This window comes from Passer domesticus, chromosome 7 (assembly GCF_036417665.1).
Source record: "Passer domesticus isolate bPasDom1 chromosome 7, bPasDom1.hap1, whole genome shotgun sequence".
NCBI classification, from domain to species: Eukaryota; Metazoa; Chordata; class Aves; order Passeriformes; family Passeridae; genus Passer; species Passer domesticus.
In genome coordinates this window covers 42,704,354-42,730,848 of record NC_087480.1, presented here as the reverse complement: position 1 = coordinate 42,730,848, position 26,495 = coordinate 42,704,354, and the positions used below count along the sequence as shown (strand labels likewise).

Genomic DNA, 26,495 nt, shown 5'->3' with positions numbered 1-26,495 from the left:
CAAATAACTCTGAGCCATGCTATTTTATAAAAGTCAGCATGGAACTAAGACTAATTATTTTTAAAATTTCTATTATGCAAGCATATTGGTATTCTGATGATGCAAAACAGCTTTTCAATGAATATTGTAGGCCCATAATACACTGCTCTAGGAAATTGCATCAACACCATGGTAGCATTATTTAAATTCAGTTATCTGTTCTTCCACTGCACCCATAGGGAGAGACAGCAGCCAGCATGATATAGAATTTAAATTCTGTGAACCAAATGAACAGAGGGACAAACTGACCACAAAGCTGCATCTTGATGTGAAGCACTTCGGAGGTGAGACTGGAACCCTGTTTTCAAAGCATTGTTCTGTGTGTGTACATTATCTTTACTCTTATCTGTTTATCCTAAGGAGATTAGTGATTAGAACAGCCCTGTACTCACAGTCCACTACTCCCTTCTCTTCCCTCAGAGATATTCAGAGTTAGTGGGCCACTGCTGCCATGCCAAGCAAACAGGATTGCTTCTCTCCTCAGAATCTGCTGCTGTGAAGACAGAGCTGCCTGGCATCTGCAACAAACACAGGATGAAGCTCATCATGACTCAGTTAAAAGATAAAAAGTTCCACCTATGCGCTGGTGATTGCTTAAAAGGGCTCTTCCTGGGACAGCATGAACATGCACTTGCAGAAAAGAATCAAAAACTTAAAGGGGAATTGGCATGATTATCTCACCATAATTAGACTTACACTGAATTTTTTACTTTAAAAAAATTTTTAATGGAATCTGAGATGGTCCTGCTGAAATTGTCATTCTTATATTCACTACAGTCATGAGCCCTCCCCATGATTTTCAGCTTCATTCCTCACATCTCCTCAAAATCATGCTCAATCATTCTCCTTGGAGACAACTCCAGGTAATCTCATATATACACTGTATGCTGAAAGGCAGACTGGTGTTCATTGCACCAGTTAATTAAACATATATATCACTAGTGACATGAAGATTAATTAAAAAAACCCCACATTCAGTCACAGTTTTGGCACAAAGAGTGAGATGCTCCTGTCAAGTAATCTGCAATCCTAACTTCTGCCCAATAACCTCTGTCCCCCATAAACTTTTTCAGGTTTTGAAATAATTTCTGCAAGCTATCAGAGGGTTCTGTTGCTGCTTTATCAGGAGACTAGTAGCCCTAGTTAATTCTACCAAAGGTCATCTCTCCGAGGTATATTTCAAACAGAAATGCAAGTGCTTTGGACCAGCTTTTGCAAGAAGACCTTCTTCCTTGCCCACTGCCTATGATGTTACACAATCTGACAGGTACTCAGATCAGAATGCTATTCACTGCTACTACTGACAGTAATTTCCTACATAATTTTTTTACAACTACATGTCAGTGGGGTAAGGCCTCATGACAAGATGAATCAACTGCAGTTTACTGATGGTTAGGAAAACTTAGCTGATCAGAAAAATGCTTTGAACTGCTGATCATAGAAAAGCAATACATTGAAATCAAAAGTTTCTTTCTTATGTCCTGGGGTGGAAGGTGGAATTCCTTTTTGATGTCACAATTTCTAGGTAACAAACCAGGTGGTTAACGACAGACAGAACGCTCCCAGTTTAGACCTAAGTCAGTTCCTGGACTGGTAAAAGTATTTACCACTATAAACTGCTCTCAAATTCTATATGCAGTGCACAGAATCTTTTTTTATCACTGATAAATCTTATATTCAGAAAAATATCTCTTTCCCTGCCAGAAGCTCTTCATTCCATGGCTTTTAACAGCCCATGACTCCTTCATCTGTTCAGGGTTGTGAATAATTGGAAATCATGCTGTACTTGCAAAATATTTGTCATATGTAATCATAAAATAAACAAAATATATCACCAATTTCTCATCAAGACTGGTAGATTAGCAATTCAAAAGTTTTATTCTTAAATGAATAAACCTGTAATTGCACAGTATAATTTGGCAGGGATCTCTTAGGAAACACTGTTTGAATATACATCATATTACACTAATTTCATGCAATATTTTCCAAATTATATTGGTATTCCTTCAGAAAGTTCAAAGCAAAAAATAGCATCCACACATATCTGTTTCAATATACGTTTCCTTTTATATGTATTCTGTTGAAAAGATTTCTCCCCCCGACAGTTATCCTTGGATTGCTGCAAAATGACAGCTATAATTGTACAGGAGAACCTTCTACCTTCCCTGAAGGGCAGAAATTACAGCAGGAGACAGTCTGAAAACCAGCCAAATGCTTGTTTAAAACTGCTTGAACGCTTTGCAAGTGAGGTATTTTTCAGCTGGGGCTCTTCTTTCAGCCACACAGAACAATGGCTCATATAAATGCAAAGCAGGTATGAGAAACAGGCAGCATGGTTTCCCCAATCTGAGGCTATTAACCACCTGACCCAGCTCTGGCAGGATGCATCTCAAGAACGTCACCACTCCCTCTGACACAGCCCAAGGACCAGGGAACATATTGTGAAAGATAAAGGGGCAAAACAAAAAGCATTAAGTCCTCCATCCTCCTAGGCAAAGAAATGTATTGCAGTTAAACTTTTAAAGTATTTTTCCCTGTTTTACACAGCCTGCTTTTTACATAAAGGAAACAGGAGGACAAAGTCCTCTCTCACACACACAAAACCTTGAAAAGCTCTTTGAAAAGCTTTACAATTTCAACTGAGGCTTCCTGCAGTCCTTTGAGAAGGCAAACGGTGCTTTTAAGTGCGATATTCTTATTCTTTTCAACTTGTAGATAAAATCCAGGTCTGATGGAGAGCATCCCCCACATGCACTAGTTTTGCAAGGGAAGTTAAATTTATCTTACTGATAGCGTCATAAGCATGCAGTGGACAAGAAAACATATGTCAGAAAATCACCACAGTAAAATGAATACCATCAAGTCTGCAGATGTGAGCACAGCATCAGACAGACATTTTAGGCAAGGTTATTAACACAAACTAGCTCAGTAATACAACTGTACAGTAATCATGCAAGATCCTGGCATGTGACTAAAGACAAGCAGATGATTATAAAGGTGGGATTAAACACCTAATTCCCATCCCAAATAAAGATCTTTTCCTCAGTTAGTATCTAAATTACCAGAATTTAATGTCTAATCTGAAAATACCCAAAGAATTTCCTTGCAAAGATACAACTTTTCCCTGTGACCTTATTCTCCCTGAATAGTTTCCATTCCTGCAGTGAAAACCTGGATGTGAAGATACAGGAAGAGACATCTCACACCTAAATACATGCAAGCATTCCAACAGTGCTTGCATGTTCAACACTGTATTCCACATGCCTAATTGCAAAATGCTGATTATGGTTTTTGACAGTAGGTAATTACAAGAGATGCTGAATTTTTTTTTTCCTTCTGTCCAGGCAGTGTGAGTTTTACAGGCTGAATTCTGGTGAAATTTTAGAAAAGCATGGGGGTGTCACCTCCTGTATCAATAATCAGGCAGAATACCTTTCAGTAAGAGTTTCTCTGCTGCACATCTGAACTGGAACTGAGGCAAAGGTTCAACAAAATACATTGAATCTATGAGCCTTTATTGGTGTAAATTGAAACCATAAATTACCAGCTCTTCATTTCAGCTGGGAGCTAGGCTGTGCTTAAACTTTAGCTCACAGGACGAGGATTACAGTTCCTAGCCATGATTAATTAACGAAAGGATGAAATTCACCAACACCTCCATCTTCTGTGTACTCCTATCATGTATTTAATATGAGCTCATGCTTTCAAGCCTGTTGTTTTTGCTGAAATAACATACATTAGATGTTCAAAATTTTAACTGCCATTCAGTCTCCATTCTGTGGTGCCTTTCACTGAAAAAATAGGTATTTTCCTTTACTGCTCCCTACAAGAACCATGAAATAGGCTGAGAGGCTGCCATTTGGTTACATACCCATATTTGCAACTAGAGAAAATAAAAGAAAAAAAGAAACCCCAAAACAATTTAAAAATATTGCTTATAGTATTTGGGGAAAATCAGTCACCTGGTCTCTGCCACTGGAATTCATGTTATTTAACACAACTGCAGGCCAGATCAGGAAATAATAAAAAGGGATAGATTTTTAATTGAGAGGTTTTTAACTGGGTTTAAATTCAATATTTTCTGAAGAAACCAAAAACGGACATCATGTGCTGGTCCTAGTGGCAATTATTCAGGTTTGAAATAAAAAAAAAAAATTAACATATGAAAATACATAATATAAAGGTATAACTATGCTGGTTTAAACATTATTATTTCCAGCCTGTATTTCTACCTTATATAATGCAAGTTACCTGCTGATTAATCTTTAAGGCCCAATTCCAGTTTTAGCTCTAAGGGAGACATTTTTTAAGACATTTTCTTAACTTATTAAGGTAAATATGATGTATGGCATTAATCTAGCAAGACACAAAATTATTTTAGGCATGCAGGAAATGAAAGTCAATTTCCACATGTATCAAAAATGCATGCAGGTTAAAACTTGCACAAAACTCACCTTGGAGAAGGCTGAAAATGAGTTACTCAGCTGATCTGGGAATATGAAATTAGACTTTAGTGAAATATTAGAATTCTTGTTGTGAAAATCTACATATGATCAAAGACAAAACATTATTGCCATCCTTATTGAAGGAATTCTTATGCAAGGAATTTATTTTGATCTGTAATAAGCATATATCACATAGGTTTGGAATGGTCAGAGGAATTATTCTGCATACATACACCAGATTTTTAATTACTTTTACCTCTGAGATGGTCTTGGTTGGTTGGAGCATGGTGCTGATAACACGAAGGTTGTGGGTTTGACCCCCGTATGGGTCCTTCACTCAAGAGCTGGACTCCATGGTCTATGTGAATCCTTTCCAACACAGAATGTTCTGTGATGTATTTTAATTTTTAATTTAAATTATGCCTGGATGACTTTTGAACATTCTAAAATTCAGAATATAGCACTTTTACTGAACTCATCCATTTATTCTACTACTCTACAGTTGCACAATACTTCTCAGATCAAGATCATATATGTTTACTGACAAATGCAACAAAGTTTAACTAAACATCATCTAATATTTCATGACCAAATTAGTGAAAATTTGCCTTTTCACCTGTTTTCAGACAAAGGACTAAGAAAAATCTGCGTCCATAAATATGATAAAAATCTGACAGAAAAAGAGATTAAGTACTTAAAAAATATACCAGCACACTGACTCAAATAGAGGAAAAAACAGTACAGACTTTTGACAAGAGATGGATATCAAGTCTACTTTTTTATTTATTACACAGATTTTCAACGTGCATCTGATTTTTATATCATCCCGCTGTTTGCACACTGACTGGTTTCAACACTCTCCTATTCCACTGGACCAGGAGAACAAATCCTTTCACTTTTACCCTTTGAAGCAGAACTCACATTTACAGGGAATCTAAAGCAGCTGCCTTCACTCAAACCACAACGAGCATTACAAATGGCACAGCAGGGCAGCACACCACTACCTATTCCACTGGGCACAGTGCCTCTCGCCACAAGAAATCCATTATCCTCTACTCTGCTAGGCATGAAAGGGTCATGACTTTCTGTCATGAATCTGTGCCCTCGTTGAATTCCTACTCCTGTTTCTGCACTGTGCCTGAATGACCTTTATACACAGGCATATAACAGGCAGCTCTAAAGCTCCATAATTTTTTTTCAATCAAAATTCTATCAGTTTTGGTTTTTCTCCAAAGAAATATCTATCCACATTTTAGGAGTAGATTAAATCATTAAAGCTATGCTTAAGAATCTGGGCAGCTCCTTTCCTTTCTCTCTTTCTACCACAATCATCCTTGGGCTACTGAAAACACCTCCTTATATTTCCTAGTCCATATTTCTGCAGAGAAGAATTGCATAAGGAGTGATGCACTTCACTCACGAGACACAAACATTGGTATATTTGGTTGATGTAAGACAGTGAGTTAACAACTTTCAATGGTAAAGGCAACCCTGGTTTAACAAGTTTTCATGGAAAGGTACACAAGAATTTACTGTGTAAAGGACAGGGCCAGACAAAACTGTCAGGAACACCCTGCCTTTGAGCCACAAGGTTCAGAAAGGACCTCTGTGTTCTAAATACCTTCTGAGTGACCAGTCTATGAGCAGATGGATGCAATCAGTCCCAGAGGCCAATGTCCATGTCTTTACATCTAAAGGTCCATATACACACAACCAACCCCTTCTATCTGTTAGCCAAGGTTTCAGAACTTCAGTACTTAACCACTGGTGGTTATTGCTGAAGTGGGGCAGGGCAGCACAGCACCACAGAGTCACTGAACTCTTTAGGCATAAGAAACTCAAAGCAGTGGACCAGCAACATGACCATTTATGTTCTTGCTGATTTTCGGATTAAAAGTTTGCTAAACCATTGGTAGTTCTCATTTTTTATGCTCTTCTGCTTCCTCCCATTTGCCAGTTTTATCTGTGTCTTTAGTGGGATGAGGTGGGAATTGCAAAATATCAGATTATTACATCTATACACCAAAACCCAGCCAGAACCAGCCAAATCCCTGGTTTGGATCTCAATGGGGAATTTTTCATGTACACGTTACCAAAGTTATTATTAAGCTAATATTACCATTAAAAAAGACAAAAGCAATTTTGGTCTAACTACTAACAGACTAAATGATCAAATACAGGAATGTGGTGGTAGACTTCTGGGAAGCCCAAAGATAGCTTCAAAGATCATCTTCAAAGCAAAGCCTGATAAAATGCCTGCACCAATACTGATTCAGAAAGTAAAGTGAGCTCATTTACATATTTCCTTATGCATTTTCTGCTGCAACTTATTTACACATGAAACTACTTGCAGTCCAGAAAAGAGTGTCTTTTTACTGATTAAAATAATAAACTGTCAAAGTAACTTAAATTTAACATAATCTGATGACATGAATGTTAATTAGGAAGTAATACACTTTATATGTTCATCCTACCAAGTTTCATACCAGTTTTTACGTTTAAACAAGCTCCTATACAGTGGAAACTCAATTAATCCTCAAAAGGATGAATCTGTATTTAGCATTTTTACTTTGCAATGAGACCACAGCTGGATGCCAAATGAATTTCAAACCATAGACCAGGCTGGATGGGGCGCCCTGAACAACCTGAACTAGAAGGTGGCTCCTCATCCATGGCAGGGGAGTTGGAGGCTTCCTGCCTGAAAATACAATATATTCAACACATATTGGAAGGAAAGCAGTGTCATAATGAATACTTGGTTTCATCTCTATTTATTATAAGGGTTATTCAGCATAAGTCTGTAAGCTAAAACTAAACTTTGCATATCCAGATAAGTGGCATCCCCACTGTTTTCTCCAGGTATTTATGAAGGTGCATGTCCACACATAGAATTCAGCGTAAGGTAGTGTTCTCAAGTATGATCACATAGTGAATAAAGAGTAGTAAATTCCCAGTTTTGTGCTTAAATATACTGTTTTATTTAATGGGAACCCACTTGCCGAATTTAATATAGAATCTCTGCAAAGTGCTCATTTTTGTTCAGCTTTTCAAATCTTCTCTCTCTACGGCAAGAGCGACTCAAAAAATTTTCAGTAAGTGGTATCAAGTGGGCCCAAAATACCCATTGACCTTGAAAGCAGAAAATGGAAACAGTCACTTCAAATGATATAATTTGTATTCTCCAGTAGTGTTAGAGTGAATATCATCCAGCTAATCTGTAGAACTCTCAAACCATTATAATTTACCCTATGAAACAGATCATTGTCACAAGAAGAGCTGGCAATATTGGAGAAGTACTCTTTACTCAGCTTTTATACAAGAGTCAAGAGATTTCTGATGTGCTCAGGGATGTAACCACCACAAATATTCTCGGAGTAAAGACATATCTTTTACTCTTTCTACAGATCCCAACAATACAAAAACACCTTCAGACAATGAGTGACAGCAAATTAAGAAGAGTGAGGATTTTTTAAAAACTTTTGGAATTTGAAAATATGAGGGTATTCAAGACTTAAGTAGGACAAAAAATCAGGGACAGGTCAGTAATTTACATTTTACATTACCAAAATGCAATAACAAATTTAATGAGTCAAAACAGCAAACTAAATAACCTTCCCTAAGCACAGATCAGCAGCACTGGAAAGCCATTATCCACAAATGGAAGGAATAATCTTATTTCTTGAAGACAATAGTGGTATCAAAAAGAAAAATCCACACCACCACCACCCATCTGACCCCATAAATACAAAGTTCATATTTTATAAGTCTGTGTTAGAGGCCATGAGCACTTACTACCCATAACAGCCTTGTAATGTAATCCTTGCTCTACCTCTCAGAGGAGAATTGAACATATCCCTGTGTTAGCATGGTAACAAATGTAGTCTCCAACTTAGATATTAATATTTTAAAATAAATTACTTCATCCTTATGATGCACACCAGACTTTCACCTTTCACACAAAGCCCCTTTCCTTCTCCCTCTCTCCTAATACAAATCTATTTCTAGAATGCAATCATATTAGCATTAGCACTTCTCCGAGCCTAAATAAGACAGGTTTTCATCTGCTCTCAGAGCAGCAGTTCTCCCCTTCCTAGAAAGCACTGTCAGCACAACCATCCTCCTTTCCCAGTGGATATGGCTTTGCAGTGTTAATGTGGCATGGAAGGCAGCACACTCAGGCAATACACAGGCTGTATTTCACAGGTGGATATCTGGATTGAATGAAACAAGTGTCATTGGTACTGTCAACTGCAACGTACAAATGATAAGAATAATAGTGATGATAATAAATCCAGAATCTAACTACAAATGTTGCTGTAAGTAGCAAAATCCAGATGCTACAAAGTTTGGGGCAAGCATTCAAAATATTTTAATATAAATTCCTAAACTCCTTCAACAAAAATATCTTATCTGATTTCAGGTTGAATTCTTCAAGACTTCTAGCTGACACTATTAATTTTAAATTATGACGACAAATATATCTTGTTTTTAAAAAAAAAAATGCACAACTTCCTATGAAAACTGTATATAAGTGTCAACAATTTTAACATAGCCAAGATAATGACAGGTCAGAGATTCAACTCAGTAAAAAGAAATTCCAGCTGGTTACCTTCTGAGATGTGCTAAACTGTGCAACTGAGGATGTTCCATACAAAATCATTCCACTATGGAATGAAAATACTATCACATTGAAAAATTATGAAAATAATTTACAATGAAGTTGGCTTGCTAATAAATCATGTGACACACATCACCTGTGGCAAAAGAAACTGTTGGTATTACACAGAATTTATACTCTTGTTGACAGGAAAGAGAAATCATTCTCAGAAGAGGTAAAGGAAAATACAGTGTACACAGAGTTCTAATGAAATACATTTAAAATATTTCTACAGTAATTAATTTTGTCTTATGTACTAGTTGGTGCTATGATCATAATTTCATGATTTATTCTATTACTTTTAGTTCTGCTGTGTTAGAGTTGTAAATTTGAAGTAGTTTCTACTCTTTAGACAGAGAAAAGGCTATATTATGACTACTGTAGATTCTGGCTTAAAGGATGATTGTTACAAAGAATATTTGATCTGGGGGCATATGACGAAAGGAGATGAATAATGCAAACACAGGGAATAAGAAATGCTCAGACAGAAGAAAGGCTTTGGGGTCTGCACACTAGTAGGCAATACAAACTGGAAAGTGAGGAGGTAGTATCTGGCCCAGAGAGAGAGGGCTATACTGCCTCATAAAGTCCAGAGTGTTCCCATCAAGCAGACGTGACTATCTCACAAAAATTCAAAATATACTTAAATTTTGGTGGTTGCTTTGTCAATAGAAGGAGGGCATAAATTTTGTGATGTAATTTTAAGGTGTTAAATTCCTCCAATCCTGTAAATATATTTTAAATATTTCCTTTCATAGTTTTTAGCTCCTAAAACAGTGCTACTCACAGCTATCCTGCATATTTTACAAAGCATTCTCTTTATGCCATCACTTCTATTTTTTTCCAGCGTAGTGATGGCCAGTACACTGGAGCAATATTTCTCATACATGAACGGAAATAAATATTGGTTTCTTCTCAGGTAGTATTGTACCTTGCTAAATAAATCACATTTCTTACCTGTCAAAATGACAGCAGCTGCAAATGTCCCTCAACTATATGCTGATATGTCTTGAATATGAATAAAAACAACTAAACTCCTACATCTTAACAGATGTTAACAAGGTAATGTACATGTTTGATGCAACACATTTGCAAAAACATTGAAATAATTTAGGCTCTCTACAGAGAGGTGCAGAAAAACCTTAGTCCAGTTGCCAAGTCTTATCCAAGATCTACTTTTTACAAACAACTCCTCCTCAGATATTGCTGAATCCATATTTTAGTCCAAGTTTTGCTTTTGTTTTATTTAGAATCTAAATTGGCATTTGGATGTGGGGAAAATGCAGACATTTTATAAGCAAAGTGCTATTGACCACAAACAGCCCAAGCATATGACTACAGGAATTTTCATTGCATATATTTTCTTCAAAGCAAAACAATCTTACGGCTGTTCATTAAAAATTACTTAGGTTTACCACCTCTTTATATTCTGCCCACATCTCTTCCTTCTTTGACTAGGGCAGATTTATGAAGGAGCATAAAGCATGGGCTTGACTTTAAAAAATATATAAGCAATTGTTGGTGAAAACATGCTGGGAACAACATATAATTTTTGTGTTTCTTCACTGCTTTGGATTAAATCTACTGCATTTTTAGGAGAAGACTTTGAAAACAATTATTTGAGAGCATTTCTTTGCATCCCAAATAATTTTTGTAGAGCTCATGTCATATCAGAGGTGTGCATCGGTGGACCTAATTCATCAAACAGATTTTAAAATCCAATCAAATGAAACTAAGCAGCCTGGGTCCTTGGGGACATATGGCAGTAAAAGAAATACTTAACAATGAATTAAAGAGATAATCGCCATCACAAGACTACATTATTTTTAGAGGCATATGTATATAACATACAAAAAACCGAAATGCCTTGTGCAGTATGAATAGTAAATTACAACCTCAATAGATAAACTAATAAAACAACATCAGCTTAAAGGTTTTCATTTCAGAAATGACAACAAAAAAAAAATCTTTTAAGTGGGAAGAAAATATGGTTTAAAATATGTGTTTCAATCATGAAAATATGTGATTGCAATATAACAAAAAAAAGAAATCACTACACTAGAAAAAGAAGATGGGGTAAAAAATGATACCCCAAGTATTGCCTTAAAAAGTATCCTTTGTTCTCCTCCATGGGTTACCATAAACCTCACTGAAATCAATGAGAATAATTCAGAAAGGCCCAAGCTGTTTACACATTTTGACAATTTCAGGAGTTTGACATAAATAACAGCAGGAACCAACACCTGCAACCACTTAGTGGCAATTTGATATTATCTACAAAATATGTGGCTTTAATACACAGTAATAGATTAATGTCACTATCTGACAGCATAGTGCAAGTGAAAATATTAATGCCAGAATAAATGCAGTTTCAGAAATTGCTAACATTTGAAAAATAAACTACTTGACACTTGAACTCCCGCGTTAGTTTTACAATTTACATGAGGTGTCCAGAGCAGATGTACAGTTTATTAAAATTCAAAGATTCAAATCAAAGATTGAACCAATTCTTCAGATATTATAATTCAATTAAAATATTCTTCTGCCACACAGTATGAATGGCTGTCATGTAAATTACCTGGTTTAAAACAAAATCAAGTAATAACTACCTGCAATTTGCTAGGAGGGATATTATGATTAGGCATTACATATATTTTGCAAAAGAAGCCCCTTGACTTTTGGGCTCTTCTCTCAGTTACCAGATGGGTTGGGATTTAACACTGGTGTGATGGCAAAGGAACTGGGCCAATAAGGAATAAAAAAATACAATGGTAATAGCAAGATATATGTATGACTGACCTAAATCCACAGAAAGCTCTCATGACTAACAGCATAACCATTTTCAGCATCCTGCAGGAGCACAAGCAGACATATTTCAGTGGTTTTTTCAGTGGTTTCTTTTTTTATCCTTTTTCTCTAAAGACTACACAAAACAATCGGGTTTGAAATTAAATGACTGTTTTAATTACATTTTTTTTTTTACTGTTACAGATATACTCTCTCACTTGGCTTATATTTTAGAATTTTTCATTCATTATTTTATTACTATTGGTCCCTTAAGGTTGTCATATTGAGTTTTCCTAGTCTCTGAAGTAATGAATATTGTAATTAAATCTTGGTTAAAGGCAGTTCAGAGCCAAATGGTGCTCATTTCTTCCAAGCATCTGGTTGCCAATTCAACTTTTAGTTTGCTGGCTTTGATGATTCTTTGACCCTGATCAAAGAACTTTTTAATAGAGCTCTTAGTGGCTATTTGTATGAGAAGGTAAGAATGAAGAACAAAACTACAGAAAAAGCTTATTAGGAACTAAAATAATGATGGTTTTTACCCTGCCTTGCTCTCCTCTCCTTCACAGCCATCGCAAGGATACAGAAGTGAAAACAGGTGGAGTTCACTAAAAAAGCCAGTTCATTGTCCCAAAGGGAATACAAATTACATTAACAGTTCAATCCTGTCCTCCTCAGTCCCGTGGAACTCAGAGGTAGTTTCAAGTAAAGCAGAACTCAACCTACCTGGCAGATATATTAACAGAGCTGGAATGTGAATACCTAAATTTAGTGAAAGCCTGCTGTGCAGATGCTGAGGAGCAATTACCGCATGAGAGATGAGCTTTTGGCGTGACGTTCTTGTAACTCTTTCAGGTGCCATGGAATCTAAGTCCTATTACATCTTGCACTAAAATACATCAGGACAGGACAGTGAGGAATGAGAAGGGACAGAGATTGTTCCATAACAGACTCCAAGGAGGTCTGCTAAGAACTGCAATGGGGAAAACAGCTGATCTCCAGTCAGCCTTACAGACAGACAAAATAGCCTGTGAGAGCAGAGCTCTTGCTGGAAAAATATGTTTCTCCAAAAATGACAAGACACTGAACAATCACATTCTGTTTTCTTCTACAAGTACATCTATTTTCATGATCATATAAACAGCAGAGTGTTACAGCAAAATAAAACAATCCCCAGTCAAGTCACAGAAAATAATCTGTTCCACCGATGTGCTCCTCCCACCATTGACAGCACTGGCAGAAACTCTGCCCTAAACCAACAGGAATATACCTGTAATGGTAAATATGGCATCCTTGGACAATTAAATTCTTATCATCTACACTCTTATAGATGTCTGCAGCGCTGTCAGAAAGGACCTGGTGGTGGTTTTGGTTGTTTATTTGTTTGGGGCTTTTAATCTTTATTCAAAGAAGCCTTTTGAGATCCATTTTTAAGGGATTACAGTTTAACAAACACTCCATCTGAATACGAGTTTCATGTACAAACCAAACACATGGACTTCACTCCTGTCTCAAAATGAGCTTTACTCTTCCTCTCTTTTCAATTCCCAAGTTGTCTTAAACACAGTGCTAATGAGAAATGAGTTAAATAAATTATGCCCTTCCCCCACCAAAAAAAAAAAAAAAAAGATTCTCCAAAAGCTGCTTGGGTTTTGGGTAAGATTTTCAAGTAGGAGTTTTGTAGTTCTAGCTAATTAAGGTGCAGTGGTTGTGCTTTCCAGCCTTGGAGGAGTTACAGCACTGTCAGTGGGATATTGCTGCAAGCCCAAAGTACCTATCTTCCAGGATTAGCTAAATAGCAAATCATGCTGTGTGCCTCTGGTATCTGGAACTGCCTGCAATGGCACTGTACCAACGCTTCTGATACATTTACAGGCACAAAAACTACACTATGTAAATACATTATACTCTTTTGATATTCCCAAGGTACTCTGTCCACTTCCAAACATGTTTGTCTTTTTAATAATTCCAGTATTTCAGTGAGGATTAAACAATCTGAAATAGCAAAGACAATAACAAACTAAAAACAGGGCTCTACTGATAAAGAAACAGCCTAAATTATTTGGAAAAAAAACCACAGCTAATTAAAGTATGATAGAAAAGGTTCTATAACAGATGAAGGCTTGTAACAATTTTGGCACAAATTAAAACCTAATGCTGGCAATGAAACACCTGAAACCTCTTGAAGCGAGTTCTTACTGTATGAATAAAAATAACACTATGCTAAGTCTTACTCACCATTCACAACTAATGCATGGAATAATTTCCTTTCTCCATTTCACCTATTTGTTTTCCTGAGATAATAAATTAAAATTCTTTTGTCTACAGTGGCTGATCACTTCAGTTTTATACATAATCATCATAAGAAAATATTACCTATATAATCTTAAAATATATCCACTTCCATATAACCAGATCAGCATACCTTGGATTGCTGAGATTTACCTGATTTTGGTGGCTGACTCTAGATATATATATATATATAAATATATATATGATAGATATCAGCACCTTCTAGGACATACATCAAATAGTCATCACCTATTGGACTCTTGAGAAAAAAAACCCAATCCTTCATAGAACCAAAGGAATTTGAGCCTGGAGTCTCTCCATTTTTCAAATTCCATAAGATACGAGGAGAGTCGCCATCCCAGCTTTGCATCAGTGTAGTTACAACTTTAGGTTGAACAAGCTACTAAGAAACAAGAACAGGAAAATGAAGCTTAGAATTCCTTATTCCATCCTCATTTTCCTTCTGAAAACTCCTGCCTAGAACCCAAATGTCAGCTTTCTTGTCTTCTTGACAAGACTGCAGCTGCCTTATATGTCATGTATTAATTTCTGTTCTATGAGATAAAAAAAAAGCTTCCTTTGACTGTAAGGATGAATTTAAAATGGAACATGAAAACTATGCAGAAATATGGAAGTCAGGTTCACTGTTGACATTTGAATCAACACCCCAAATCAAACCACCCAGCCTTAGCCCAATTTACAGTGATAAAATATTTATCAAGCACACATGTGCTGTAATGACCCGAAGCAGTTATGTTTTCAAAGAACATTAAGGAGAATATGATCCCTTCTGGTGCAATTGTTGTCTCTCTCCTATTAAGACTAACGAGAACAAATTCTACCCAATCCTAGACCAAGTGGAAAATTCAGTTAACTTGACAATTGAACGACAATGATATAATTAGCAAACCATACAGCTTCCAAAAGCTCACAATCTCTTCCATGCAATAAATAAAAGAAATTATTTTTAGTTCCATGCATAAGACATTCTCAAATAGCATCATAGGAAAGTGACCTTATAAAACAAATAATAGTAAAAATGACCCTCAGAAAAAAATCTCTCAGTATAACACAGCATTTTTCCCAACTTTCTTGCAATAGTTTATCTATAGTTTATAGTCCATCCTTTTGGTTCTGTGTTTTTACCTCAATAATCAGGGGCAGGGGAGAAAGGAGAGGGTCCTTTACTTTTTTTTCCCAAATACATACAATATGAAATGCTCAGGAATGCAGAGATAGATGTCCTAATGGGATTTTTTTACATTCTCACACACTGTTTCTCACAAGACTAAACCCAGGATGATGGATGGCTCTTTCTCTACCTCATTGATAATTAGATTCCAACTATCTATTTGTTTCTCCCCTTTAATGGTTTTGAACATCGGAATTTTTGTCAAACAGCAAGACAAAGGCAAGAGTCTGAGCAAAAGTTGACTTTTCAAAGTCAAAATGACAGTAAACACATAATTTGGAAATAAGTTGATCTGAAAGGTCATCAGGTTTCTAGCCCCTTGTGGATGAATTGGTACAGTCAAGAAAATGCAGAGCAGTTTAAAAATTTTCTAATTAAGAAGTGCAAACAACAAGAAAAAATATATCATTTTGTCAAACTGGAATTTGGCTAGTCAGTCCCAGTCCTTCCCAAAATTATACACGTGGTGGGAAGAGGAGAGCAGACTATATTGCATGTGGTCAATTTTAGCTTAGCACTTAACATAAGTAAACCATACTCTTTTTAAAATTGGTGCTCAAGACAGCTATACTTTTTAAGATTTAAAAAAATATATCTGTCTATAAGAGATCACTTAGTTTTGTTTGAAAACCTGCATATATAAATATGTAAAAATTTTTAGCTTGTTTTTCCATGGAAACAGTAAAGAAATTACACTGAGGATTTTGACTTTTTATTTCTATTTGCTGCCAGCCTTTGAGAATGATACAATGCCTTATTCTGCAAACTTCATCCTCATTATAATGTCACACTTGGGAGTCAAATGTTTTAATCATTACAGAGGATGTAGCAATTCAAGTGGTCATAATGAGATTAATAAAGCAAGAAGGTCCTTCAGATAGAACCTTATGTCATGTTAGGCCTTATTAGAAGAAGAAAGTATCTTGCTGCTGTGCAGCATAATCTGAAGGGAATGTCAATAACTGACGCATGGGTGTTCATTAATTGTGATTCACTGCTTTGAGAAATTTATGTCCAGGAAACCAGAACCCTGGAATTTACTTCATTTAGGATGCTGCAAATTCATGCCATGCTACAGCAAATTTCAGGATGCCAAAAGTTTCTGGAAGGTTCCTCTAATTAAGGTGTTCACTGCTGGGTGGGAATTCAGTTGGCCACTCCTGACCTGCCAGCATAGCACGCTTTGCTGATCTGCAAACAGATAATGTATTCCTCAGCTGGCTCCAGGTCCTGAAGCCATAAATCAGCTTTTCCTCCACCAGGAAGAGCACTATCCTCACGTTAATTAATCCCTTTAAAACACTCCCAGCATGCAGGGCCCTGGTTAGCATATTTGTTGTACGTTCACAAACCTGTGAGTAAAAATACTTTTAAGCTTCACTAAATTTACAGCTAGCTGGTAATCCATGTGTCTGACTTCAACAGAGCTGACGATATTCAAATGGCAGCTGGGAGAACCTCGTGGCAAAAGGAGCTCTCCCCCATACCCCATTTGTGTCTGCACAAACACCACTATCAGTTGTGCTGGTCGGGGCTGGGCTGTGGTGCCCAGTGAGGGACAGGCCCAGCAGGTGAAGGAGGCTCTTCCCTTCCGCACCCACTGACCCTGGGTTGGAGATGCACCAACACCCCAGGGCTGCCAGCCCTTTCCCACTTCCAGCACTTGCACAACCAGAGCTACAGCTGGGGAGGCCACAGACACAGAGAAAAGAAATCCTAACGAGCAGGGGCCAGAACAAAACCCAGACAGCTCTCAGGGCTTGCCCTGCCAAGTCAAGCAATGGCTGCTACTGGAAACGGCAAAAATGCTGGGCTTTAAACCCCCTCTGCTCAGTCAGCAAGCCACAGGCTCACTCAGGAGCACAGCAAAGGCATCACAGACTCCACAACCCCTCAGGATTCTGCACCAAAAAAAAAGAAAAATCTTACCAGTGTTCTTGGTTTTTTTCTGTCTAGTCTTGTCTCATGACAACCTGAATAGTTTCAAGTGAGGCTCAGGCTCACATTTCCTTTTCATCATGCATGGCCATCACTTCACCCGATAAGTGATTGATTTTTACAGCCAATGCAATTTTCACAATCAGACACTATGATTGCAAAACTTACAACTAAATGCTTTAAAGTTAAGCTCAAAATTCTTGCAATTGTTCAGACCACGGTATTGCGTTTCAGGGTGCAATTCAAAATCATAGCTTTTAGCACAAGGACATGTTATGGGGCAGAGCATAATAAGCTTATAACAATTTCTATGCACTGAGTAAATATACAAATAGAACTAGCTTCCACAAACGTGATTACAGGTTGATTAGAAAATACCAATTCCATAAATGAAGTTCGAAAACCAATACCTTCATAGATATCACACATACTTTAAGGTGCTCTTTGCTGGAAGGTTATCTAGAGACAGTTTGGAACACTGCATTTGGAGAGTAGCTCTTTGTCATAAACAGACATCTCAGAAACATTACAACAGTTCCAAAATTATCAAATCAGACCCTTAGTAATCAAAAAGAACTGTTTTATAATATTAAAAGTTATTAAATATTATATTCATATATAGTTTTGATATTTCCCTAAGTGAGATTTTGTTTTAAAATATCTTTTAAATTTTGTCTACTGCGTATGTATTTTAGCCATTAAGTTCTGTTTTCTCCTGCCAAACTTTCCAGACTCACTCTTCTCCAAGATTTCTCTGAAAAATATGATACTCTGACATACCTTAAAAAAAATAAAGACAGCCCATGGTGCTCTGAGTAAGATTACACAGCTCCTTTTCTGCCCTCCATTTCATGATTCTACTCAATCCAGTAAAATAAAATTGAAAATAGCTTGATACACTTGTATTATATATGTGATTCTTGAAAAAATAGCAAAATATCAAACTGTTCATACTATTATTTAGCAAAAGTAGCTGAAAAGGTGAAATAAACTTTAAAGAGGCTGATACTAAATATTATACTGTAAGTACAGTAATTCTACCAGTGTACTAAGCATTTTGGCTTCAAAACTAGAGGTTTGTGGTTCTTTTTTCTCCCCACCTTTTCTTACCCTATTTATTGTGATGAAATTGCAATATTTTTAAGAAGTCTGCATCCAGTTTTAAATAGAAAAAAAAAAATCCATCATAAATAAAATATCCTGAACAAAGACATCTCTGACAAGGCCATCTTAAATCCTCATAACCATTGAAAATCCCAGAATTAGTACGGAAAAACTGCTACTAGAATGTACAGTTATTGCACCCCTACCATAGTGTGTATACACTTATGTTCTCTTAGCAAGGGTAAATGAGTATAATTTGACATTTATACATCTTTCACTTCAGTAATATTAAGAGCAACAAAATTTAAAAAGGCTTTAAAACATGCTAAATTTGGAGTTTGAGCACACAAAGTAAATTGAACAAACACTTTAATTTAATTTATTCCACTTTACTAACAGAGTTTAATGGTTCTAATAATATTGTCAGTAATGCACATGCATGTAATAACCAGAGCTCTATCTTCTCCTTAATCATCAGTATATGAATATTAACGTTACAAAATACTACATTTAAATATTTCTACGTATGGTTTTATTTGTTTATCTAACCTTAACTGCACCCAAAACCACACAGAACTCATCCTGAAATGGTAGTATATTGCAGACATCAGTACAGTCCTAAAAACACAATTCTGATAAATTGAAAACATTAAGACCAAAATGTGAGGGAGGAATTAAAAAAAATAATCACACAACTTTCATTTACCAGCAAACTTCACAGGTACCCATGGATCCCACTATCCCAGGTGCATAACCCATTGTCTTTACAGTTTATCTGTCTTTAACTACAGGTGATTGATTGGCCGTATGGGCTTTGAAATATTTTCAGTCACAAACATCATTATTATTGTCTGTCCCAGCACATGTCACAGCTGAGATGGCCATGACACACAGAGTATCACCAACAATATCAGAAAGCTTCACCCCACACAGAGTAACACCTTACCTCATCAGAAGGCTTCAGGTTCTGCCCACACAGAGTAACACCAAACCACGTCAGAAGGCCGCAAACTCTGTCCTTTTTGTTCTTCAGCCCAGCCTTTTATCCCCTCATGCTGATGCCCTGCCCCTGTGTGCCCTCTGCTCCCTTTGGTGTTGCTCAGTGCCCCTGGGCACTCCATGGCTCATTGCTGTCAGTGCTGCTCACAGCTGCACCCACTGGGGATGGGGCTGGGCCAGCCCCACTCACAATCACCACAAACTGTGTGCCTACAATTGTCTATTGTCAGTAAATAATGAGCAACAAACAATTTTGCCTGAATAACTTTCAGGATAGTGGTTCTTTTCCCCCTTAAATTCAAAATCTGCTGAACTAGATTTCTCCTTTAGAGTCACTCAAGTGATCCAGGTTCTCAAAATGTTGCAGAACTACGGAACACAAGAATTAAATAGCAAGTCTGGAAGAAATAATAGCAAACTTCTGTACTGGCAGTAGCCAGTATAGGGTTCATGGTTCAGAGTGGAGGTTGTTCTGGATATGTGGATGTTCCTGTGATTCAACGACAATGACAAGTCTAAACCATTACAAAATGAGCTATGAGCAAAGACCTAACTCTGATGCATGTCTATATTCCATGATGAAAATAAACACAGGATTACCTATGCTGCTGCCAGCTGCAGCAACCTGCCAAAATTGTCCACTCAGACACAGCTTCCCTGCTCATGCATCTGAGCTCCTGTGTCTGGATACCAAATCTGTGCTGCCCCAGGCACTGCCCAGTGCTTGCCTGGTGTTTTGTACCTGTTTCCCTGCCACAGCAGAGGTTTGGTGCTTACCACAAGCAGATGAGACACCAAACAAAGGTCAAAGGGCTCTCTGTATATTTTTAATTATGGAGGCAATTACTAACCTCTAGGCATTGCTGTACACAGACGTTGATTTGAAATTGTGACCTAGTGTTTTTTAACACTCAATTAGACTTCAGTCAGGTAACCTGGGTCCTGAGGGAATGCCTGAGCCAGAAAACACTGCTATACAAAGACACAGATTCTGACTAGATTCTCCTTTTCCCCTCTTAAATATTTCTTCTCTTCTTTGGAATTCATCTGTCAAAAAAATTACAATAAATTTCTGCAATAATTTGCACTTCCCACAGGCAGTTCTGACATTTTTGCTAGGCAACACCATACCTTAACACATAATTTTCACTAGAACATCATTCACATCAGTATAACAAAATGAGATTGTTTTTAGAATAATTTTTCCCTGAGTTGTATGCTGTAATCAGGGAAAGGAGAAAAAAAATATATTAGGTGGAGATTAAAAAACATTCTCTTTTATGTATCTATTCAAACAACAAATCATTCTCCTAACATTTTCTACTATTAATTATAGTATTTATTATTTTTTTCTTAGCAGTATGATTCTAGATTTAGACTTTGAGATGCTACAGAAATTATCAACTGTCTGCATAATCTTTTTTTAATAATTTTTGACCTTGTGAATCTGTACCTCTCCAATGTGAACTAGTTTACCTGGACATGGTGGAATCCAGTGGGTTCTGGATTCTGTTCAGGTACTTCTGATAACTAGGTTTCAGTTGAGTCACATTTGGTTGTGATTGTGCTTCAATAAAAGGTCAGTTCCTGCACTTCAACAGCCAGCCATTTGGGAAGTAAGTTGTGACATGCCTCCTTAAATTGGAATTCAATGGAAACTGGTATGGAACTCTGTATTTGTTTCAGAGATAAGTCATTGAACTTTTGTGTCCATAGAAATTGCCATGAATGAAGATGCACAATGCAGAAACCATCTGCTGGAAGAGTCTTTTGAAAGATTAAACACTGAGTGGACCAGAAAAATCCTGTGAGAATATCTTGCACAACTGGAAGTTAGCATTCTAGTGCCCACAGCAGTATGCAGAATGAACAAAAAAGCATGGCACAAGCTCTTTAATCATAAATCCTGTGAGATTTCAATAGAAATCTTGCATATTGTCAATTTATATTGGTCTGTTTTGTAAACAGTCTGTGAAGCCAAGATACAGCCAAACTTTTTACTTATCAGAAGAACCCATGGATTTCTTTTGTAATCAGAAACAAATCCAAAAGGAAAAGCTCAAAGTGCACCTCAGTAATTTTCTAGGATTCCCTTTTATCAAGGTTATATAAATCCATCCATTTTACTAGATAAACCAACCTCCAGTAGCATCACACCTCAAACAGTACTTCTAGTAACTCTTTGTTCTAATCAGCCTATATCCCAAATATTTCAGTGGGACTGGAAAAATCTGAAATGTTTGTAATATAAAGAATTAGGAAGACAACAAGAAGTGATAAAGTAAACTGCATTTGCAAAGAAATGTTTTATGATTATAGATTTCCAAAATCAAGTTTTATACATACAAGAATGCCCAAACTTCAGAAAATACAGGCACTTATGTACAAACCAGACATTCTTAGTGATCTTTTATTCATTAAACACAAAATTAATCTCATGAACCTTTACATGCAATATTGCTTCTACTCCAGATGGCTACCATCTAATAACCATTTATTTGCATTAATTTGAAGAATTATACTCCTTACTGACACATACCTCCTGCAAGACAGAAGATCATCTTGTTTTGTCAAGTGTCCATCCATCATGAAATTCTGTTTTCTAAATTTTGCGTGCTCTGGGTTAGTTAAACAATGGTATTTAATTTTTTTCTATTCCAGAAGAATAGCAGGAGTTTTGATACACAGTGCCATTAAATAATACTCTTTGGTTTCCCAAAAACGTTCTTAATGAACTATGGAATACAATTGATTCACTAGAGAAACACAGCTTTTAAGTTATGTACGATGTTACAGAGCTTTTCAAATCACTGGCCAAAGATTACATCAGGCTGTAGGAGTGAAAGCAGAAAAAAAAAAATTGTTTAACTTGTGTTTTGGCCAGACTATCAGGTAAAGATTTCTCTTATTAAGAAGCGCTGTAGGATGCCTTATAAGCAAGTGTGTTAAGAACATGAGCCCTTAAATTTCCAAGGCTATACTTAAATTTCCAATGCTACAGTTATGATTCACCTAGATACGACAATGCAATTTCACCCAGAAAACCCAGTCAAACAAAAGGGACAAAGAAATAAGCCAAGAAACCATCAAAACCATGCAACAACAACAACAAATGCACCCACACCAACACACAAAAAAATGAAAACCACAAATCTCTCACCCTTAAACAAGCCATATAACTATTTAACCAGCGCACATCACTGGGCTGGATTGCCTTTAGCACACACCAAACCCAAGCCCTGTGCAGGCAGCCACCAGCTCAGGCCAAGGCTGCCAAGGAAGTATTGTTGCAGCATGGACACACCTTGCTCCATAGTGGAAGTGCTGCCTACAGAAGCTTCACGCAGACAGCAAAGCAAACACACCCCATCAAATCCAGCCTGCACTTCCCTGACACTGCAACAAGTGAGAGCGTGGACATCACCTGTTAGAGCACCACACCATATAAAACTTCTGAACTTTTGACTTCTTCACCTAGGAAAATCCCTCAGAATTTCTGACTCTTTTTTTTCTGTAAAAAAATTACCCATGGTCAGTGGGTCTCAATGTACTAGACATCTAAGGCAATGGGCTAGACACTTCTACTTATGGTTTAAAATACTGAGGTTCCCAAGTCTGTTGTTTGATCTCATTTATGCTCATTTCCAATGGAAGCCTGTGCCTCATATAATCCAGACCTTATTAGAACACATTCCTAGGGTCACCCCTTTGCCAATTAAGCTATTTGGCATTAGAAGAACTTCCCAGTCAATCTCACACACCACCACTTCCCATTGCTTTCCAATCCTGTATTATTTTTATTCTGTGTCTTCTGTTCTTGAAACAGAAGGATTTTGCTCAGACACAGAAGAAAAATACTTTTCATAAGAGCGTTAATCTTATTTAGCAGTACAAAAGGATTTGCACCTATACTCTGTTGAAGCCATTCAGACATTTTTATTCCAAACCCCTTATCTAACTTCCTTCTTGACTGTATTTTGAAACACAAAACAAGAGAGATTCACTGAAAACAAGAGCCAAACATAATGAAGTCTGAGAAAAAAAATATCAACCATATTAGAGCTCTGCAGTTTGGCATGACAGGTAAGTATTTCTTTTCTTCAAAGACCTCAGTAAATCAGAGCAATGGTGCTGATGGCATGGGATAATTGTCTCTGATATGCTGCAGTGAGTGTTATTTATGGTTGTTTATAAAATATGCTGTCAGAATGGCAGGCTGCCTAGAACCTCAGCCTTATTTATGGATTCTCCTGTCTTCACATGCCCTTTTGTATGCCAAATTAAAAAATCCCAAAAAGTTTCAACTCTATGCTCTTGAAACAAGAGCTCTTCCTTCAGAACACAAGATTTGTTGTATTACAAAGCTGTTATTCTTAAGTTTTATGTGAATAACTATTGTGGAAAATATATGCAGCTCTAGCAAAACATTTCCCACATTCTCTCTCATCAAAAGTCCAAATTCTGCACGGAGTGATGACACAAGTAATGATACTTACACCATCAGCATAATACTTGATATAATTCAGGAGTCTGGACTTTTGCTTGGGGTTTTGACAGATGCCCCAGTTTTGCCCTGAAATTTTAAAAATATGGTTCTAAATACCCAGTACCTATAAGACGTCTTTGAAAACTACATAAAATATTTTGCACAATTTTCTACTTAAGTATAGCAAATATCTACTTTGCCAAGTATGACTTTCATTTAAATTGGAAAAATAAAGCCCCAAACTCACCAAGTTTACTTTTTCTTTGGTAATGCTCTTCTTCAAAAATTACCACTTAGCATCAGGGCATGGCTTGTAGAAAAGATGTAGGAGAGGTGGAGTTGTTTGTTTAAGCGTTAAATAACAGAGCACAGGCATTCAGACTAGGTAGATCTGCAATCATCAGGGTAGATTTTTTTGATTGTTCTGACCCCTAAAAAACTGCATTAATGACAGACACTTAAATCAGAATCTAGGAGTGATAAAAGTAAGCAGGCTGATATATTCATACATATTTTTCTATATTTTTGGCACATTGAAGATTGCAGATATTGTATAATCAGGTGTAATTGGTCAATGATATATTAAGAATGAAAATAATTAATTACAATAAATTCTTTCAATATGGATATTATAGAGGGACTTAAAATATAAAATAAAATATAAAATATATATATATGATCAAAGAATAAAATAAAAGGCAAACAAAAAATGTCCCAATGCTTTAACTGTAATCTTTAGTTGCAGCTTGGCATTTCTTAGCTTCATTATGGAAGTTGAGTTACACAGTTACAATGTGAAACACCTCTAGCAGTTTACTAAGAGTACTTCCCAAAATATAATGAACTGAGCTCCTGAATTTGATTTTAATTGTACTATTTCTGGCCATGTTTTCAAAATACTATGTGAAGGATACACTTTAAGAATGCTTTAACTGATTCCTACTGTAAAATAAACTGGTTCCAAAATTTTCAAGGAAGTTGAATAACAGGAGAGATGAAATTCTTTCTTTCCCAAGAAACATCTACTTTCCCAATAAACTTTTCTGTCTTTAGGATTACTTGTTTATATTGCAAAGAATTAAGTATTCCCTGGCTCTTGGACAGAAATCCAAGGAGCAGATTTTGTTACAGAACATAACACCTGTAACTTCAATGAGTAAATCTAATTTGTAGTTGAAATTGGAAAAAACTCATCTCCTGAAGTTTCCTTCCTGTTGCTATAGAAGTAGCAGATATCTGGAGCAGACTGGTCTTTGCAAAACATTCCCTCATCATGAGACCACACCAATTAATTCATAGAAAAAGGGAATCTAGATTCAACAAGCTGTCAGATGCGTGCATTTGCTTAACTTTTAACAGAACACAGCACAGCCATGGCATGCAATCAGGTACATTTATCCCAGGCTTTTTGCCATTGTTTCTGCCAGATGTTGTCATCCTTACATCATTTCTTGCTGATCACAAGCGCTATGTGAGGAGGATAATTCAAACTCTAACCATTTGGGAAAGGCAAACCTAACAACTGCCCCTAGGAACACTAAGAGGCTCTAAATTCTACTAACCCAACAGATCTCCTTAAGACCCTCCCTTATGAAATCCCACTGGGTAAACTGATGTTTAAAATGGTTGAATTGCATCAAAACAATCAAAGACTACACAAAACACATAATTTAAACTGTGGAAATCAAGTGCTGATACTGGCAATCACCCAAAATTCAGGTCCAAAGTATGCCTGTCCACTCAAACAGTGCCTAGAACAGGAGCTTTTTGTCATTAGAATACTGAACAATTCTTAAAGGCCTTGCACTCATCCAGATGCTGCTGAAGTACAGAACTCTTGCAACTTCCAATTCTCAAAAAAGGTAGCAAACAATTCTGATTTCTTTCTGTAAATGTATACATAGTCAATTTTTGTAGAGAAAAAGGTGGAGAAATAGCAGACAACAATCAGAAGTAAAATGCTGCACAGCATTCACATAAAAGATAACAGGGTCTTGAATTTAGGAAGAGAAAGGCATCCACAGGGCGAGAGAAAAGAAAAGAATTTGAACACAATTTGGTTTTGGGAGGTCAAAATTCCTCAGTTCAGAAATCAAGTTCTTCATTCACTAAAGCAGTAGGAAGTAGAATAAAATGTGAATCAAAGGAGAAGTTGTACACATATACTCATCCCTCTTCAGAGTTGTTAGTGAAGAGATCGAGGTAACTATGGCAGTTTTAGTTCATGAGGAAAGCAGGCACACACATAACAATGGAAAAAAAATAAAGTTTTTCTGCTCATTTATGATATGACCAAGAACATGCAATACAACTTGATCAATCTGAATGTAAAGGAACTGCAGTCTTCATCAAAAGACATAAGACTTTTTTATATAAAAGAATATTTATAAATATATCTTGTTATATAAGAAGAGAATTAAGTAATTCTAGTTCATTGACTAAGACCCAGAAGTTGCCCAGAATCTTGCCTGAACTTCCCACTGACTTTACATCATCCAGTAATCATGTGGTTTTTGCTGCTGGCTAGCTTTCAGCACAAAGACAGATGCCATGAGC

At 36.6% G+C, this 26,495-nt stretch overlaps 1 long non-coding RNA gene across 1 annotated transcript in view; it reads right to left on the bottom strand.

The window, feature by feature from the left end:
• LOC135304995 (uncharacterized) overlaps window positions 1-26,495 on the bottom strand; it is a 657,910-nt gene that overhangs the window by 299,732 nt on the left and 331,683 nt on the right. Inside the window, exons 34-35 of the long non-coding RNA XR_010366252.1 lie at window positions 4,494-4,528; window positions 432-557 (exon numbers count right to left, since the gene is read on the bottom strand). This is a non-coding gene — a long non-coding RNA (uncharacterized LOC135304995). The remainder of the gene's footprint in view (window positions 1-431; window positions 558-4,493; window positions 4,529-26,495) is intronic.